General features: G+C 34.5%; 1 long non-coding RNA gene across 1 annotated transcript in view; it reads left to right on the top strand.

The window, feature by feature from the left end:
- Positions 1 to 1,997: 1,997 nt before the first annotated feature.
- The window catches only part of LOC103877587, a 34,689-nt gene continuing 18,016 nt past the window's right edge, over positions 1,998 to 18,670 (top strand). The window contains exons 1-2 of the long non-coding RNA XR_002517046.2: positions 1,998 to 3,192; positions 5,621 to 5,687. This is a non-coding gene — a long non-coding RNA (uncharacterized LOC103877587). The remainder of the gene's footprint in view (positions 3,193 to 5,620; positions 5,688 to 18,670) is intronic.

Below are 18,670 nucleotides of genomic sequence, written 5' to 3'. Positions count from 1 at the left end.
ACTGATTAGGTTTGACTTCAGATCACTGATTTTCTAAAAATTCCATGAGCTAAAATGATTATTTATTTAATACCACATCCCTATATGCTATATACTTAAAAGTACAATCTCTGCTAGTTGTTTACAAGAATGGAGTAATGAAAATGGATGTATCACAGCTATATGGGTTGCTTTGAAATGGAGGATTTGTTTCCAAGAGGGTATGATATTTCGCTGAGGACCTATGAAGTTACATGCATAAGAAATAGGGAGAAAACATTTTTTAATTGTATTATTTGAGATACAGAGGAAATATAAGTATTTTCCTGAGCTAGAAGCCGTTTAGGTAAAAGGCAATTCTATTTTTAATTCCCTTTATTAAACAGAAATGTATTAAGCTTAGAATGTTTAAAAATAATTATTACCGAGGGCATGTTAAGATATTATAGATCATAGGGTTTACCCCATATTATCCTTCAAAAGATAAAAAGAATATATTACATTCCTCCTTTCATACATTCAACGAAATATTTATTGTGTACCTACCAATTGTTAGGTTACATGCTAGGAATTGTAGAATGTATGATGATTAAAAATAGACTTGGTTTCTATGTTATTGCACTTGTGGTCTAGTGGAGGAGCATGCCACTAATAATCACATTAGTCAATGTAAAATTACAGATGTGGTGCATGCTGTGAAAAGAAAAATGTATATGTTGTTATAAGAGTGCCCTGGGCTAAAACCAAAGCATTGAATTATCCTGAAATAGAAAAGACCTTGAAGAAGTAACTGCCCAGAGCGAGAGAAATGAGAGAGAGCCTGGTGAAAGATGACATTTAGTGCTTTACTTTTATCCCCAAAGTAATAAAAACTCTTTGAAGCTTTTAAGTAAGTGGGGTAGATGATGGGAATAATTACATTTGCGTTTTAAAAATATGTGCAGTCTAGTGGAAGAAAGATTGGATGCAGGCAGACCAGTTAGAAAATTATTTTGGAAGTCCAAAGGAGAGCTCTTGTTGCACAGACTGGAGTATTGCTATGAAAGTAGGAAGAAGTAGAGGGAAAATCAACAGAATTTGATCAAAGGATTGAACATGTTGAAATCATTAAAGCATAGCTTGCTCCCATTGGATTATAATATCAGTGTTAAAATAGATTAAGAAAAAAATTCTACTCAGGTTATGATATAAAAACTTCTCCAGCTTTTTGTGCCAATGAAGTGAGCATTCTGCAATGTGGATTAAAAAAATATTCAGTACCGATATTTCCAAACTTTTAAGAACCCCAAATATAAATAGCCTATTCCTGGTTAATCATGATGCTGCTTTGTTCCAGAAGTCCTGGTATACAATATTCAAATGTAATTTTTGTCTCTGAATTCTCATTTAAATCTACTTCTGTGGAAGTAATCTCACATCCTGGGTAAAAGTTATCACTAATTTGATGGGTACTGCTTACAGCTTATCATTTATAAGAAGACTGACATTTCACCAGGGAAGGACTACCCTTAGATAGTCAGGATTTCATGTTGCTAGGCAACCCATCAAAGTAGCCCAGAAACATTTAAAAAAATAGATTGTGTGTGCTAACCTCTACAAATGAGAACATATCCAAATATGAATTGAAATTCCCATATATTTTTAAGGAAACTCTCTAACTTCTTCTATAATCCTTCTTGGTCTGTAGTGAGGATTGCTAATATGAGATGAGAATCTACTCACAAACATTAAGAAGATAACATGATGAGTGAAGTAAAGGTAAGTAATTTTCTCAATATATGAATCAATTTAAGCTTATAATTGAGATGATCTTCTTTTATTTCTTTTATTAATTTTTATTATACTTTAAGTTCTAGAGTACATGTACACAACATGCAGGTTTGTTACATATGTATACATGTGCCATGTTGGTGTGCTGCACCCATCAACTCATCATTTGCATTAGGTATATCTCCTAATGCTATCCCTCCCCCCATCCCCCACCCCACAACAGGCCCCAGTGTGTGATGTTCCCCTTCCTGTGTCCAAGTGTTCTCATTGTTTAATTCCCACCTATGAGATGATCTTCTTTTTAAAATAATTGTTATATAATTTAAGACATGATCTCAATTATTCACACCATCTGACTGATCTATTTTCCTAAAAATCAAAATTAAGCCCACAATAATTTTTGTATGAGTGGTCTGACTACTAAAGGACTCTCCATGAATTCGCAAAGATAAATTCTTCCATTCATTCTGAAGTTGTTTTGTTTGACTTTTCCTCTGAAGGTAAAGCCTCCTAGAAAATCAGGGGAAATAATAAAACTGTCAGATGTCAAATTGGCTTTTCTGTCAACCCATTCCCCAGTGTCATTTTTCTTGGATTTTGATTTCATCTAAAGAATAAAATTTGAAATTTGAATTTAAAACAGCAACACTAAATTCTTATTGCAAGGTCTTCAAGTATCAGTATATAGATATATATCTATAAATGCACAGATTATGTACCTGATGTACAAATATTTTCCATTTATGCCTTTAAAAAGAATAAAGTATAGGCAATTCCATTTATCCGAGTTTTCTTATATTTGTTTCTTCTTCTGTGAACACCCACTTTTCTGACAATGCTGTTGACAATGTCACCCCCAATATGACAGTTTTATTATTTTATTCAATCTGTGGGTTAGACAAATTCAGCATACTCTGAATTTAAACCAACTTCAGCTTAGAAATCTTAAGAGAAAATGCCATTTTATAGCAAAAAACATTCAAAGACCTTGACAAAATATAAAATTAGAAGAGAGGCCAAGAATATTGACATTAAAAGCCTAATACCCTCTCTACTTTTATATTAACTTTGTTCCTTTTTTTTGAACTGTACATGCACTTATATTTGCTTCTCCTTTCCTTTTGCAGATTTTTCCTTTAGTTTTTATAGTAACACTTGACTTATTGCATTTTGTTTCTTGATATTTAACTTTTGTTTGTTAAACAAAAACAGAATATGCATTAATATCCCTTCATTATAAAAGCAATATTTGTTCACTATATAAATGTGAAATATAGGGACAGGTAGTAGGAGGAAGTTATCTTTGTTCCAATACTTACAAATAACCAACCACGGACCTTTCTTACAATCTTAGAATGATGATACTGAGAATTATTTCAAATATATGATCTCTTCTATGAAGACAAAAGAAAGAAATTCTACAATGCCCACGCATTTTTAGAGGTAATGACCTTAAACAGAAAAATTAGAATTTTAGAACTGATTAGCACTCATTTTACCACTGAAGAAACAAGTTCAGAATAATTAAATGACTTGCTAAGGTGAAACAGCTTTCACTGTCATGAGAAACCATTCCCTGTATGGTTCCACGGTCATTTTCAAGCATCAAAAGTTTTCTATTCTTTTTTTTATTTTTTTTATTTTTTTATTTTTTTTATGGAGTCTCACTCTGTCACCAGGCTGGAGTGCAGTGGCACAATCTCGGGTCACTGCAACCTCTGCCTCCCGGGTTCAAGCAATTCTCCTGCCTCAGCTTCTCCAACTGGCTGGGACTACAGGCACACGCCACCATACCCGGCTAATTTTGTATTTTTAGTAGAGACAGTTTTTGCCATGCTGACCAGGTCTCGAACTCCTGACCTCAGGCGATCTGCTGGCCTCGGCCTCCCAAAGTGCTGGAATTGGACGCGTGACCCACCGCTCCCAGCCTGTTTCCTATTCTTGACCAAAAAATAGAACCATCTAAACAAGTTGTCTATAATAGAGATTTCTGGGTTGCATGATTATTCAATGAATTAGTTTCTCAGGGAGAAACTCACAAATTCCCAAAAGTTACCAATCAGCTGATGACCAGCAAGGTTTGCAAATCTGTTACAGACCAACTCTTTCTTCTTTCATAACTTTCACATATTCATTGTCTCCCTTCTTTATATTCTCCATTCCATTTATATTCATTTAAGGAATATGTTCAGGCAGTGTGCTAGCTATAAAGGCAGACATACAGAAAATAAAGAAAATAAAGAAATAGACCTTGACCTTCAGTGTTGAGCAGAAGGGCATGGTGAGAAAATGAAAGAGAGGTAGACACCATTTAAACTAGTAATTACAAGTTAAGTTCTACAATATAGTTATTAAGAGCTTTGTGAGTGTTGCTGGTTGCATTGTGCCTCCCCCTGACAAAATACATTCAACTCCTAAACCCCAGTACCTGTAAATGTGACTTTATTTGGAGACTGGGTGTTTGCAGATGTAATCAAGGTAAAATTAGATCATGCTGGATTATGGTGGACCTAAATCTGATTTCCTTTCAAGGAAACAGAGCTTCAGAAATACAGACAGACACAGAAAGAAGGCCGTGTACAGACAGAGGCAGAAATTTGAGTGATTTGGCTACAAGCCAAGGAACTGCGAGGATTGCCGACAACACTAAAAGCTAGGAAAAGGCGAGGAGAGATTCTTGCCTAGAGCTTTCAGAAGGAGAATGGCCCTGTGATATTTTGATTTCAGATGTTTAATCTCCAGAACTGGAGAGAATAGATTTCTGCTGTTCTAAACCACCCAGTTTGTGATAACTTGTTAAGGCAGGAAACTACTACAGTGAGTATCCCTTAAATGGCTTCATTTTGCAGGAAAACAAAAGATTGGAATGGTCAGTGAAATATATAAAAACTGTATGAATTAAACTGCCTTACATTTTGTAATTGCTAGGGCCAAGTCCTCTGGGAAAAATAAATCATATTAAATCTGTGTTTATCTTTGCCTATTTTTCACCAACATGAAACAAAACACAGAGGTATAAATATTTGCAATAAAATGTATTTTAAAATTCAGTAAATGTATACAAAATTCTTGAAAGATATATATTTTTTACTATACCCAATAGAAAGCCCAAACAGTTTCAATTCTTAATGATACAGAAGACTACACTCAATTATATTACAAAAATTTATCTCTTGCATATATAGATTATATTTTCTTTGGGAAATTTTCAGAGATATTTTAGGAACTCCTAATAGTGAATAACAATAGACTGTGTACCCTGAAGCATCCTGGCCTAAATCGCACAGCTACTAATGTCAAGATCTCTCAAAAAGAGAGAAGATTCTAGCATAGGGAAAATGAAAGAAGAATGATACCAAATACAAAAAAAGAACTAAGAAATGAACATGTAAGGAAAAGATAAGCCCAACTTTAGGAATGAAACCTTTGGACCAAGATAAGAAAATATAGGCTAATGTTGCATTCCTATTTATCACCTAAATTAAATAAAATATTATTTGGGGGTTCTTAGCCATTAACTCTCATCTTAAGAGGTAAAAGTAGAGAAAGTGGAAGGGAAGATCTATTAAGAAGATGCCAACGAAAACTAGAAGGAAACTGAATTCAGATGCAGTTGCCCCAGTTCGTAACAAGCAGCCTAATCCTTTATATAGAAACTAGTGTTGGGTATCTTTCTTATTTTGTTTTGTTTCACCCTTGAACTAGAAATGGAACTTATAAATGTAGTATAACCAGATTTATAAACTGTGAATGGTAAATATTACACATGGAAATATGAAACAGCTACTATAATTACACAAATATATGAATAACAGTAGTTGCTGCTGTTGCATTTTCTAACCCAACTTCTCTGCCTTCCCTTTTTCCTCAGATGGACTCCATCTGATAATCATGATGAAATAAACATAGATGATCATTGCCATCATAAGCTAGCACAGGTACTATTGCTATATATCAAATTTTACTCTAGTTTATTTATATATATATCATCTATTTTATCTTCATATTAATAATATAATAGATATACCAATATTACACATGGAAAACTGAGGTTCAGGGAGCTTAAGTGAGTTGCCTCAGCATCCCTCACCAGTAAATGAAAGAGTTAAAATTCAAACCCAGGTAAGTCTAACACAACAGCTCATGTTATTAACCACTGACTTACACAGTTTCCCTTTGCCTTCATTTTCTGTATCCTCATTTTAAATTGGCACAGAAGTAGAGTCTGTGATATTCCATAGATTGGACGGGTATAACATCAAAAATGGGGGAAAAAATCCCCTTACAATGCTTTGCCCAGTCACTTGCGAGATTCTCTCAGATACTTTGTGGGTGGAGCCATCAGAACCTTGGGCCTGGTCAGTCTCTTCTAACATTACCCAAAAGGGTGAGAAAGTGGGAAGAAGCAAGAAATTTCTCAGGACATCCTAAACCTACAGGTGAAGAATGTGGCTTGCTAATGCCCCAGGTTCAAACCTTGAATGCCTATACTTTGAATGGATAAAGACGTTTCGAAGTGAAAGAACAGCTTTCAAACCCGGAAGGAGAGAAAACTCAACCAGTCGATGAAGGAGGAAAATCAGAGAGAAATTAGGGAGCTGCTAATAAGAGGTCCAATTGTCTTCCTACTCACTTTAGTCAAAAAAATTGATTTTATGCATGTATAAATGGGGAGAAACAGATAGACAGAAATCTTCATAGATTGGTTCCTTATGCTTGGTAGAAAAGGGCAGGTGTGATATGGGCAGCCTCCTGCTTAGATTGTTCTTTCTGCCCTCACAGTCTATCAAGAAGACAGAGCCATCCAAGAGGGAGAGTAGAGAAATTAATGAAATATAGGCTAGTCATTGATTTATTTTAATTCTCACTATACAAACAAGCATTTGTATGTATTGTAGAAAAAAGATAAATACAGAGAACAGCAAAAGGAAGATAATTTTTTAAATAATTCTTTATAAGAGGGATGACTATTTTAACATCATAATAGTTTTTATCTTTTCTATTCATTTGCATCTAATATATCTAATACAATGATAACTGGCTATCTCTATAATAATGACTGCATATTTACATATATGTCTAACTATAAATAAGTATACTTATTTTTACAAAAGTAGAGTTATATATACCACATAGTTTTCTGTAACTTCATTTTCCCTTTAGCAGCATAATATGAACATTTTCCATATCAACAACATAAATTTGTGAAACTTAAATTATGAAAATTTGTGGTCCAGATTAGTATTAACATCTTTAAAATCATCTTGTAGGAAATTTTAATTATTTTATTTATTCTATTAAAATACTATTGCAATGAATATACTTATTTGTCTGATTAATTCCTTGGGACAGATTTCTAGAATTAGATTTTGGTTCAAGTAGTGTGTCATCTTTTGATATGTGTTTCTTTCTGGGAATGTTGTACCGGTTTACTCCCACAAGCAATATATGAAGATGCCCATTTTCCAACACCCTTGCCCACACTTGGCCTGGTTAATGGTGTATTTTAAAACTATTTTATGGTATGATAATTATGTGTGGGATGGAAACTCTAGTATTAAGTGTCAATGTTGAGATTATTCCCTTATTGAGTGAAACAATGAAACCAGTTATTTATTTCTTGATGAATAGATTTTCTGAAGAATATTAGCAATTAATAGTAGATTATATTAAGGACACGAATATTAATAATTATGGTAGATTACCATAAATGTTTATGCTCTCAAAATATTCTTGGATTACAATTTTCAACAGCATCAGAAATTTTAGGTTTAATGACTTGAATGACATTTATTAACTTTCCCATTATTAATGCAAAATAAACCAGTATCATTTTATAGCCAAAAAAATAATTAATCTGCACCACAGTTCCTCTTTTGTGAGTCATCGAATACCACCTACCTGTGACAAGTTTCATGAGCCATTAGAAGGGATTTTCCATCCTCTGCAATGGATCACTGACACACAGTAAAATGTGTACAAATTAGTTTTACTTTTCCAGACAAATAATTATATTTATTTTTAAGGTAGGTTATACTTGAAAGAGCCGCAGGAAACTCTGTGTCTTTGCTTCCCTTTCACACATATGGACTCATTTCCATGACTGAAAGGTAAACCATATATTTTTTCTCCAACTTTAAATGGTAAGGAAGAAAAAGCCCATCCCATTTAATTGCTAAGTGTTGTCATTAAGTGTTTCTCAGTTGCTCAAGATCAGTAAAAGAACATATTCCATACAGTGTACAGGCAAAACTATAATTCAGTCTCAATGTTCCACATGTTCATGGGTAATGCATGTGCTGCCTCAGGTTCACCCAAGCAAAGAGACCCACCAATGAGCTCTTTGCCTAATTTTGCTTTGAGTCACTGCCATAAAATTACCAACATTTTAGAACAAAATAATTCTATTTTAAGTATATACTGAATAGTACTTTATTTTGTTTAAGGTTATGTTTTTAGTGGCAGTTGAAACAGTTTTGCCTTAACTGTGAATTTAGGAAAAGTTAAAAAGTTCTCAAACAATGTAAGAATGCCAAGAAAATTAATTCAATATATGAAGCTAAATGGGAGTTCTACCTCCCTGAACAACATCATTTCTTACATGTTGCTCATACCAATCCTGATTAAGAAACAGTTTAAGAGTAGTTAAGCCTAGAAAAGCAAGTGATGTGTGTATGGCATTTCTGGAAACTTTGTTCTTTCCTTTTGTTATTTTTTTTTTAACCATAAGAATGTAATGTTTAAAGGTTTTCTTAATTTTTTCTAAAATGATGTTTCAAAACACCAGATTGCCCCAGTTATATACAGACCCCCACACCTATGTCGGTAGAACTTTGAGCTAGAAATTACATCTAAATTCTTTAATCCAGTGAGCTCCCACCCCCAGGGAAAAATCAGAAAATTGTCTGCATGAGAATTTTTCCCTTTTACAATTAGTTAATAGTTAATATGTTAGAATCTACTGACAATGACTGAGGCTGATATAAAATAATGTAAAATTATATCAAATATATCATTTTTGTGCATTGTTAGTATTAACTGGCCACTTAGTTGGACAATTGGGCAGATGGGTAGATGCATCAACTATTAGGATCATTATAGGAATCAAGATCATTCCAAACAACTCACAGAATAGAAAGACCATTGGATCTACAGTCAAAAAAAAGTTTGATTTAAATTTAAGAATTTACTAACTATGCAACTTGCCTAATTCCGGAATCATCATAATGGGCGCACAATAATTATTTGTTGCATAAATGATTGACCAGTTTCCACTAATTCAAGAATTGACAGATTCTTCATTCTGTTGTACTGAATGTAAATGGACCAAAAGATAAGTTTGTTTTTTTCTAAAGTTACTGACATATTTTTTCTTTTCCTGCTTTTTTTTTTTTTTTTTTTTTTTTTGAGAGGGAGTCTAGCTCTGTTGCCCAGACTAGAGTGCAGTGGCACTGTCTTGGCTCATTGCAAGCTGTACCTCCCGGATTCACGCCATTCTCCAGCCTCAGCCTCCCGAGTAGCTGGGACTACAGGCGCCTGCCACCACACCCAGCTATTTTTATATATATATATATTTTTAGTAGAGACGGGGTTTCACCATGTTAGCCAGGATGGTCTCGATCTTCTGTCCTCGTGATCCACCCGCCTCGGCCTCCCAAAGTGCTGGGATTACAGGCGTGAGCTACCGCGCGGCCTTTTCTTGCTTTCTTAAGGAAATTTTAAGTTTGGATGTCTATCTACTGAATGCTTTGGAAAACTGATGCCAAATTAAACATTTTTCCCATCATCTCACCTATGCCAAAGAAGAACAACCAGGAGGAAAATAATTGGACCTCATTGTTAATATACAAGCTCAGATACTCTGCTTTCTGCTTCCTAATTAAATACCTAAGCAGCAAATGTCTTCATGGTTCTTCATTCCTTGAGAACCGCCATAACATGAAGTATAGTCAGTGTACCTTAAATCCTCCAATATGAGAAGAGAAAGGGAAAGTTTCTGGAAACATGTGACCTTATTTATGGTAGAGAAAGCATATGGTGGCAAAAACCTACACTTGCATATAATTTTTTCCTTTTCATTTTTGTACACTCCGAAAGCATATTTGGCAGATAAACTGTTCAAGTCTATGGCAAGTCACATAGGTTGGCTCGCTCACCACCCATTTCAAACCACTTTTCCTTGCCTCCCTCTATTTTGTCATCCCAGGTTTCCCTGAACCTAGGGGTGACACAGCTACAGTCAATAAAGCATAGGATAAGATTGCTGGGCAACTTTTTCCTCTTTCCTTCTCCATTCCTGTGACTTTGGCTAAATCCTCACAGAAGCAACAGCCATCTTTCAGCCAGAAGGACAAAAAGCACACCTTAAGGACAGCAAGAGCTGAGTTAGCCAGAATTCTTGATGATGTTATTGTGATATGTACATTTCTGAGTTGTTTTTGTTATGACAAACATAAAGCACTTACTTCTTTAACCCACTAAAGAAGGATTTCTTCACTTGTCTTTGAATATATCAATGATATAGTCTGACTTCAAGTCTTCCCTCTGAGATGCTTTTTTTGATGTGCCAAGTCAGATACAGCCATTTTTATTCTATGCTGTTCCCATATAACTTTTTGCATACAGTTTTTCAATAAAAAAAAAGTTTTCATTGAAGTATAAACCAAAGGTACATAAAATAAAGGATACAGCTTGATGAGCTATTACAAATAGTGAACGCAGGCTTGCAATCAAGTCAAGAAACAGAATATCTGCAGAAACCCAGAGTGCCCCCTTGTGCCCCCTCCTAGCCACTACCCTTTTCCTTCCCCAAAAGTAATTTAACTTTCACCACCAGATTCGGTTTTTTTGTTTTCTTAAATTTATATAAATAATGTCACATAGTATATATTATTTTGTATTTGGAGTCTTTAGAAAAAAACACATTTATTAAATTCATCTGGGTTGCTTTATGTAGCAGTAATTCATTAATTTTCTTTGTTTGATATTTCATAGTATAAATATATCACAATGTATTTACCCAATTTACCGTTAGTTGATACTGGACTCTTTCCAGACCTTAGAAATTAAGAATAATACTTATATAAACATTCTCATTATGGCTTTTGGTGCACATATGCACGAGTTTCTATTGGGTTTATACATAGGAGTAGAATTACTAAGTCATAGGATGTGCATAACAGTATTACCAAACACTTTTACAAAGTGCTTGTACAAATCAGGCACCCACCACCAGTGCATGAAAATTCCAGCAGCTCTACACATACAACAATATTGGCTATTTCAGCACATTTTATTTTAGCCATTCTTATGGGTATGAAGTACATTTTCACTGTGACTTACTGTTGCATTTGCCTGATTATGAATGAGTCATACTATTTTATATTTATATTGGTGGCAATTCAGATAACCTCTTTGATGAAGTGATTGTTGAAGCCTTTTGCCCATTTATTAATTTTAAAATTGAACTGTGCCTTTTTCTTTATTGATTTGGAAAAGTCGTTGTATATTCTGGATATAAATGCTTTTCAGTAACATGTAATATAGATAATTTCTCCTACTCTGTGGACCATCTTTTCACTTTCTTAATGGTGATCCTATTTTTAAGGTAGTCTAGTTTATTAATGTTCTCTTACGGTTAAAGCTTTTATATTCTGCCTAATAAATATTTTTTCTGCTTTAAGATATGAAGGTTATATCTTCTGGAAACCTATTGTTTTACCTTTCATAGTTTGGTCTACAACACACTTAAACTGATGTTTGTGTATGCTATGAGGCAAAAGTCACTATTCAGTTTTTGAATATAGATATTCAAAAAGCATTGCTTTTTTCTTAGTGATGCAATATGTAGCATCTTAGATTGAATGAAAAATGGTAATATTCTAAATTAGCAATATTATTTGCAATAATATAATACAGCATAGTATACAAAATTGATTAAAAGTTGCGAAAGAGATGGTAGTTTATATTTAAAAAGCAAAAATCACCACATTTTAAAAATAGAACAAATGACTTTAAAGTTAAAATAATTTAATAAATTAGATATATTAATATGAATTCATGAATTTTAATAAATGTTCCCAGCTCTATTAGTTAATCTAATATATACTCCTAAAATATAAAATCTATCTTTCTAATACTATTATTCACTAACAGTGAATAATGTGAATAGTTAGGGTCCATGTTTTAGACACGGAAAATCAAGTTGTGCCTGGAATAACTTGATGCTAGACTGCAAGACTGCTTTCGAAGATAGCTGAAATCGTGCTAAAGAGGACTATGGTCCTAACTTAAAAAATAAAAACAAAGATAATTGTTAGAGTTCATTGGGCAGAGTTAAACCTTTGAAATGCTGTGAGTCCATAATATTACTCAAAGGGCAAAAAATATAATAATGTCAACTGACAAGAGTTATAAATATGTTAATATTCTAAATAACTCAAGTTCTTTGAGTGCAATTTTTATGGTTTTTGTTTGTTTGTTGTTGTTTTTTGAGACAGAGCCTCACTCTGTTCCCCAGGCTGGAGTTCAATGGTACAATCTCAGCTCACTGCAACCTCAACCTCCCAGGTTCAAGCAATTCTTGTGCCTCAGCCTCCCAAGTAGCTGGGACTACAAGCATGCGCCACCACACCTGTCTAATTTTTGCATTTTTTATAGAGAATGCATTTCACCATGTTGGCCAGGCTGGTCTAGAACTCCTGGCCTCAAGTGATCCATCCACCTCAGCCTCCCAAAGTGCTGCAATTACAGGTGTGAGCCACTGTGCTCAGCCCATCTTACATTTTTATCAGTGCCTATCTTAACTATGTTGACATGCGTGATACCTATAGCAACAAGTAAATGTTAAGACACATATTCAGAATTATCCAAATATGCTTATATTCTTGTCAATGGTAGATACAAAATTTTATTAAAATAAATTGGGTGTCCAGAGAGTTGAACGGTAAGAGGAAATAAAAGACAAAGAGAAATTTTCGTTGAAGACTGAGCATCACCTAAAACAGAAGTTTTCAAAATGTGGTATCCCAGCCAGCATCATCAGCATCACCTGATGAATTTATTTAAAATGCAAGTTCTCAGCCCCTAGACCTACTGAAGCAGAACCTCTGGAGGTGACATTCAGCAATCTGTATTTTTAAAACTCTACCAGTGATTCTAATGTGCATTAAAATTTGAGAACCATGGATCTAATGACACCATTTAAATTACTGCACCTGACTGAGCTTTATAGCTAAATTGTGTTGGATATATAACACTGACTCCCTTATTAGAGGAACGTGACTGATTGCAGACCAAATTTTAAAAATCGACACTTTTCTCTGTACTACTAAGATAGCACTAGGTATTTTGACACTCCACTGGACCCCAAAGTGCTAGAATGTGAATTGAAATCCAGATACTTATTAATACAAGACTGCACTTCTTACTATGCCATTCCCTTTTTTTCCTAAAATTTATTATAGATCTTTCCACAAAGAAAAAGAAGAAAGTAATTTCCTAAGATGAGCATCTCCCATATCTTAGGATCTATCTATATGATATTTCCAATCTTTATAATCACATATATAAAGATGAGATACAAAGAAGCTGAAATGCAGTTAGGTTAAATATATCACCAAAAGCCACATTGCAAGCAAGAGCAGAAATAGGATTCCATGCCAAGTCTTCCTGAACCTATAGACTATTTACTTCCCACTCACATGCTCGTTTCTCAATATCATACACTTCTAATATGTACACCACAAGTGTTCAATAAAAGTTTATTGGGTGAATGGTGAGTCAATGAATGACCTGAATTTCTCTGTTACTACATTTGCAAGGGCTGCTACTAAGAACAAGCATGCTCTCAGATAACAGTTTTCAGATAAATTCCAGAAGTGAGAGTATACACAGACTAACATGATGGTCCACTTAACGGGGGAAGAGAGTAAAATGTTGGTGTCACTGACAAGGATGGCAACATTTAAATGTTCAGATCCTTGCAGAAGAAGCATTGCAGTCACTTTACAATCTCAAGCTATGTGTTTCTTCAGTGCTTCTTGAAAACATTTATAATACAGAAAGTTTATAACTATTTCAATGAAAATGTGAATTTCAACACCTTAAAAAGCATATTATACTACAGTGAAGTGTTCATAGTTCATTTTATTTAACTCACCTTCTAGATAACTTCTTAGAAAAATAGGACTCAATTTAATTTTAAAATCATTTTAAAATTACATGAAATGACATAAGGAGATGAATGCAATAGTTGCTAATGTTTCTTGGAGGAGTCATGGGGCAAGGAAGAGAAAGAAACAGATTAAAACACTGCAGACATTTGTTATTTGAATAGCAGCAGGAATGGAAAACACATAGGGGTAACATTTTAAAGCTGTGTGTGGGAGGCACTTGCACAAAATATTTTGTCAACAGGATTTCTGCGTACACCTCTCACACACTGCTAGGAAATTTACCCCAGAATAGAGATTCTCGACTTTTTTTTTCCCCTTGCAAGCTGTCTAGCCTATGTAATTAAAGTCCGCCAACAAAATTGTATTCAGGTACTGACAAAATTGATAGGTCCTGAGCCTTTGCCATAGAGGAACAAAGCTAGGCATTTTCATTTCAGTCAACTGTAGTTGTAAAAAACTATCTCTCTCATCTGCCTCCTAGAGCCATCTCCACCGCTTTTCTTAATAAGTTTTATTATTAATAATTAAGTTTTCTGAGTAGAAAACTTAGTATTTTTCTACTAAGTTCCTCTGCTAGCTAAAAATGACATTTTCCCTCTGTTTTGCTGATAGACATTCACTCTCTCCAAGCACATTTATTAATATTTGATCAGATGCATGATAACATCTTGAACTTTTATTCATGGTAATAATTAAAAATCATGTTAAAGTTCTCTGAAAGAGCACATTGTGAGGCAGAATCTGTTGTGAAATGTTAAGAATCACTAATTTTCTCTTTATTTATAAGTATGTCACTTGAATGTCTCATGCCATTATCATGTGTGTAATTATCAGGTCATGTTAACATTCAGACCCTAATTTGCAGATCAATTAACTCAAATCTTATTATATAAGATTCACTGGGCCACATTCCCAAATCCTCTCTGCAAAGTCTGTCTCAATTATTTTATGGCATATGCAGTGAACATCTTACTTTTCCTCCAGAAAAACTGCAGCCATGGATACCAGACCACTGGAGATGACCTCTGTACTCAAGGCAGTGGGAGCACTTACACTTTGACTACTGCTGGTGCTCTCCATAAAATTGCAAATTGCTGCCCATGACATCTCTTCTCAACACAGGCAAATATGCAAAAACCCTTGTTCAGTAGTTCTATTTCCTCCATCTTTATCAAAAATTGAAAGTTACCTAACTCTTCACTAAAATAGGGATAACACTACTTCCCGATGACTATGTGAGAGACTGTTTGGGACTCTAGATCAGCACTGCTTCTCCCAAATCCCACAATGTCCCTTTGCACACAGCTCCTCTGACTTCTACATGCAACTCATGTTTCTCTGGTCTTTCAAATTTAGAATTTTTAGTCAATATGGAAAGAAAATGTCTTTCATTGACCCAGATCATGATTAACAAACTATTTTCTTCAAAAGTCATTCCTATCACACACAAAAATTAACTTGAGATATGGATAATCAAGTGATTTAACATCCAAACTAAGGCTTTTTTTTTTTTTTTTTTTTTTTTTTTTTTTTTTTTTTTGTAACAAGGATAATAGTTGTATTAGGACCATAGGTATAAACCAGAATTGACCCAGGTATACTAGAATGAATGGTCACTTTACCTCTAGGCTATTAACTTTGATTCCTATTTAATCTTACCCTTCACAAAGTTCATATCCTGCTATTAATACATTTATTTGTTCATGCAATAGCGTTTGTTGACTATATACAATATCAGAACTCTAGGTTAGAAGATTAAAACATGAGCAGGATATGGCTCCTATTTTGATAGACCAAACACAGAATCTAGCAGAGTGGAGAATTACAGAATATTTTTAAATCAATAAAAACAATGACAATAAATACCTAATTATGATGATAAATTAAAAAGATAATTAGTCATTATTTAATTCAGTTACAAGAGGAACTTTACTTACTGGCCTGTTTGTGTGTGTGTGTGTGTGTGTGTGTGTGTATGGACAGGAACGGAGCAGTGATGTGCAAGTTTTAGGGTGAGAGGCTGGTGCTTGGCTGATCATTGAAAAGTAATAAAAGACAAAGGCAAATAAAGAAGACAGTAAGAAGGCAGAAAGATAAGGATCTGAAGAAAGAGGCTTTGAGAAAAAAATAGGAATTTATAAAATTTGAACGTGGTTGAAGGAAAGAGTAAATATGAAGAGTAGCAAATGACAAATGACAGCAGGAGCCTATAATGAAGTTTCTTCTAAGCTATGTTAAGTGTTCTGAGGACAATGGTGAACCATTACAAAGCTAAGTTTATAGTATGGATGGCTATGGCAAAACACAGTAGTGAGTAATTGAGTGATGAGACTCGAATTAAGGTTCTAACACTCAAAATCCTGCACACACACATGCACATATACACAAAGAACACACATAAATATGGTTGGTTTGTCTTAGAGCAGGAATGGGCAAAGTTTTTCTCTGAAGGACCAGATAGTTAAAAAAAACTTAGGTATTTTGAGCTACATAGACTCTATTGCAACTTAATTTTCTATTGTAGCATACTGAAACAAATGGACATGCCTATTTTCCAATAAAACTTTATTTACAAAAATAGGCTGAATGTAGAGTTGGTCTGCAAGATGTAATGTACCAACCTCTCTCTTAGACTATACCTAATCGAATTAGCCTCACTTTCTACCCTAGATGTAACCAAGTAAGAAAAATACTTGTTGCTATTTACAACGTGCATTCAGAAATGCACTGTTTTTTATAGACAGTCATTTTTCTTTTGATCCTAGAAACTGTGGCTCCCATTTCTGAAGCATATCTGTGGATCCTCCATAGTAAAATGAGTCCACAGTAAACATCTGATAAGATCCTACAATCTTAAGTGCCCCCTGAGCTGTTAGACCTGAAACAAATACTCCACAGTCCATTAACTATAAACAGGTATGAAAGTTTGTTTAAATTCTAAACCACAGTCATTATTATTTGGCCATCTTTGGAAATGTTACAATCCATATACTTTTAAACTTTTTACCTGTATGAACACAAAGGCAGCTGATAGAAATATAGTATTCTTCCTTACAGAATGTTTTTATTAGGAACTATTCAATAAATATATCTGAGTAATATTATCAAAGTGACACGCTACATCCTCAAGTTTATCATCATTCTTCATCCATTTAATAAAAAATAATTAGTATCAGGTATTGGATTAGACACTGGGATGCATTTATAAATAAAACATAGTCTGAGTTCTGAAGGTAACCACAGTCCAGGGTGATTGTTGGATTCTTTGTGTAAATCCTTTGTTAAACTCAAACATGCTTTGTATCTCACTAGTTTGAGTGCACAAGCAAATTTTACAACCAATCAAAATTACTCTGGGACCAGCCATTTTACTAGTTTTAGCATTTTCCAGGGATCTCCCCAGTCCGAATACTCAGTGATGCTTAAATATGTCCACGAATTAGTTGCTAGTACTGCTTGTCTTCAACTGCTTGACAGAAGAACAGATTCTGAAGCCTTCTTCTGAAAGCCAGAATCTGCCAATGCAGATGTTTTAATAACTGTGTGTCTTCTTTGGATGTCACCAGTGCTGCTGACAGAAGTGCTTAGTGTCCACAAGCACTTGATTGATGATGATTGTGCCAAAATTCCTAAGCAGTTGTACAGTGAAGTCACTGTGGCTGAACTTATTGTCCTTATTATCCCTGGAGCCTTGTTTGTGCCCCCCACATTTTTCCTGGTTCTTCATAGACTTCTACTAATTAATACAAATAACATCTTTATCATATACTTTCCCCTTCTCAACTGAAACTTAAGGATGCCCTACGGAAAATTTCTTGGATCTTTAGGACAAGGTTTCTCCAGGCACCCCCAGGATGCCAGGATGATGGTAGCTTATACAGATTCCCAAATTATCCACACTGCATATCCAACAATCCTCCCACAACTACCTTCGTTCCTTACTTAAATAACTGAGTCTTTGTAATATATTCAGGTACTGGTCCAGAAACAGTCCTTTCTTAAGGGCTCCTTAAGAGAGCCTCTCCATGAGCCTTTAAGAAAGGGCTGTTTCTGAACTATTAATATTTTCCAATTCCAATTTAGGAATCTCCTACACCTATGGACATTACACATGCAAATAGATATGTGGGGCTTTTTTCTTTCGAATCTTAAAAACCCAATGAAACTATTTTAGGGACAAGTGAGTCTTAATATTACTTATGAACAGCTTAATAATCAGCATTTACGAATTACAGTCAGAATTACTATAGCATATGCTTCCACTTAAAATATAAAAAGCTCCAAAGAACAACAGTCACACCCTAACAATGAAAAAAACCTGAAAAGCCTAAAAATCACAACTTTCTTGAGTCCATCAGAGAGCTGAGGTTTCAAAGCAACCAAATAACTTGAATTCCAAAGAGAAAAAGAATAAGCCCTTCCAAGGACAGACAAAATACAAGAAGCCTTTCACCTTTGGCGGAACTTGGAGAAAGAGGTGAAAAACATTTTTTTTTTTCCTTATTATACAGGCAGGTAAGAAAAACATCAATCTACAACATAATATATTATAAAATGCCAGAGGTGGACTAACATGTTACTTTAGAATAAACAGAGACAGGAGACATTAAGGGAAGTCCATATTCACTTGCAAGATCTTTTCCATGGACCTCCACTGGGTTCTTAGAAGAAAAGTTGAGATCAGGGCAAAAGACTGGAGACAGCCCACCACACCACTGGAGGCATGTGGGAGTTCACTGGCAGCC

This window comes from Papio anubis, chromosome 12 (assembly GCF_008728515.1).
Source record: "Papio anubis isolate 15944 chromosome 12, Panubis1.0, whole genome shotgun sequence".
In the NCBI taxonomy this organism is placed as follows: domain Eukaryota; kingdom Metazoa; phylum Chordata; class Mammalia; order Primates; family Cercopithecidae; genus Papio; species Papio anubis.
Note: the sequence above shows the minus strand (reverse complement) of the source record. Positions and strands in the feature narration are given on the sequence as shown.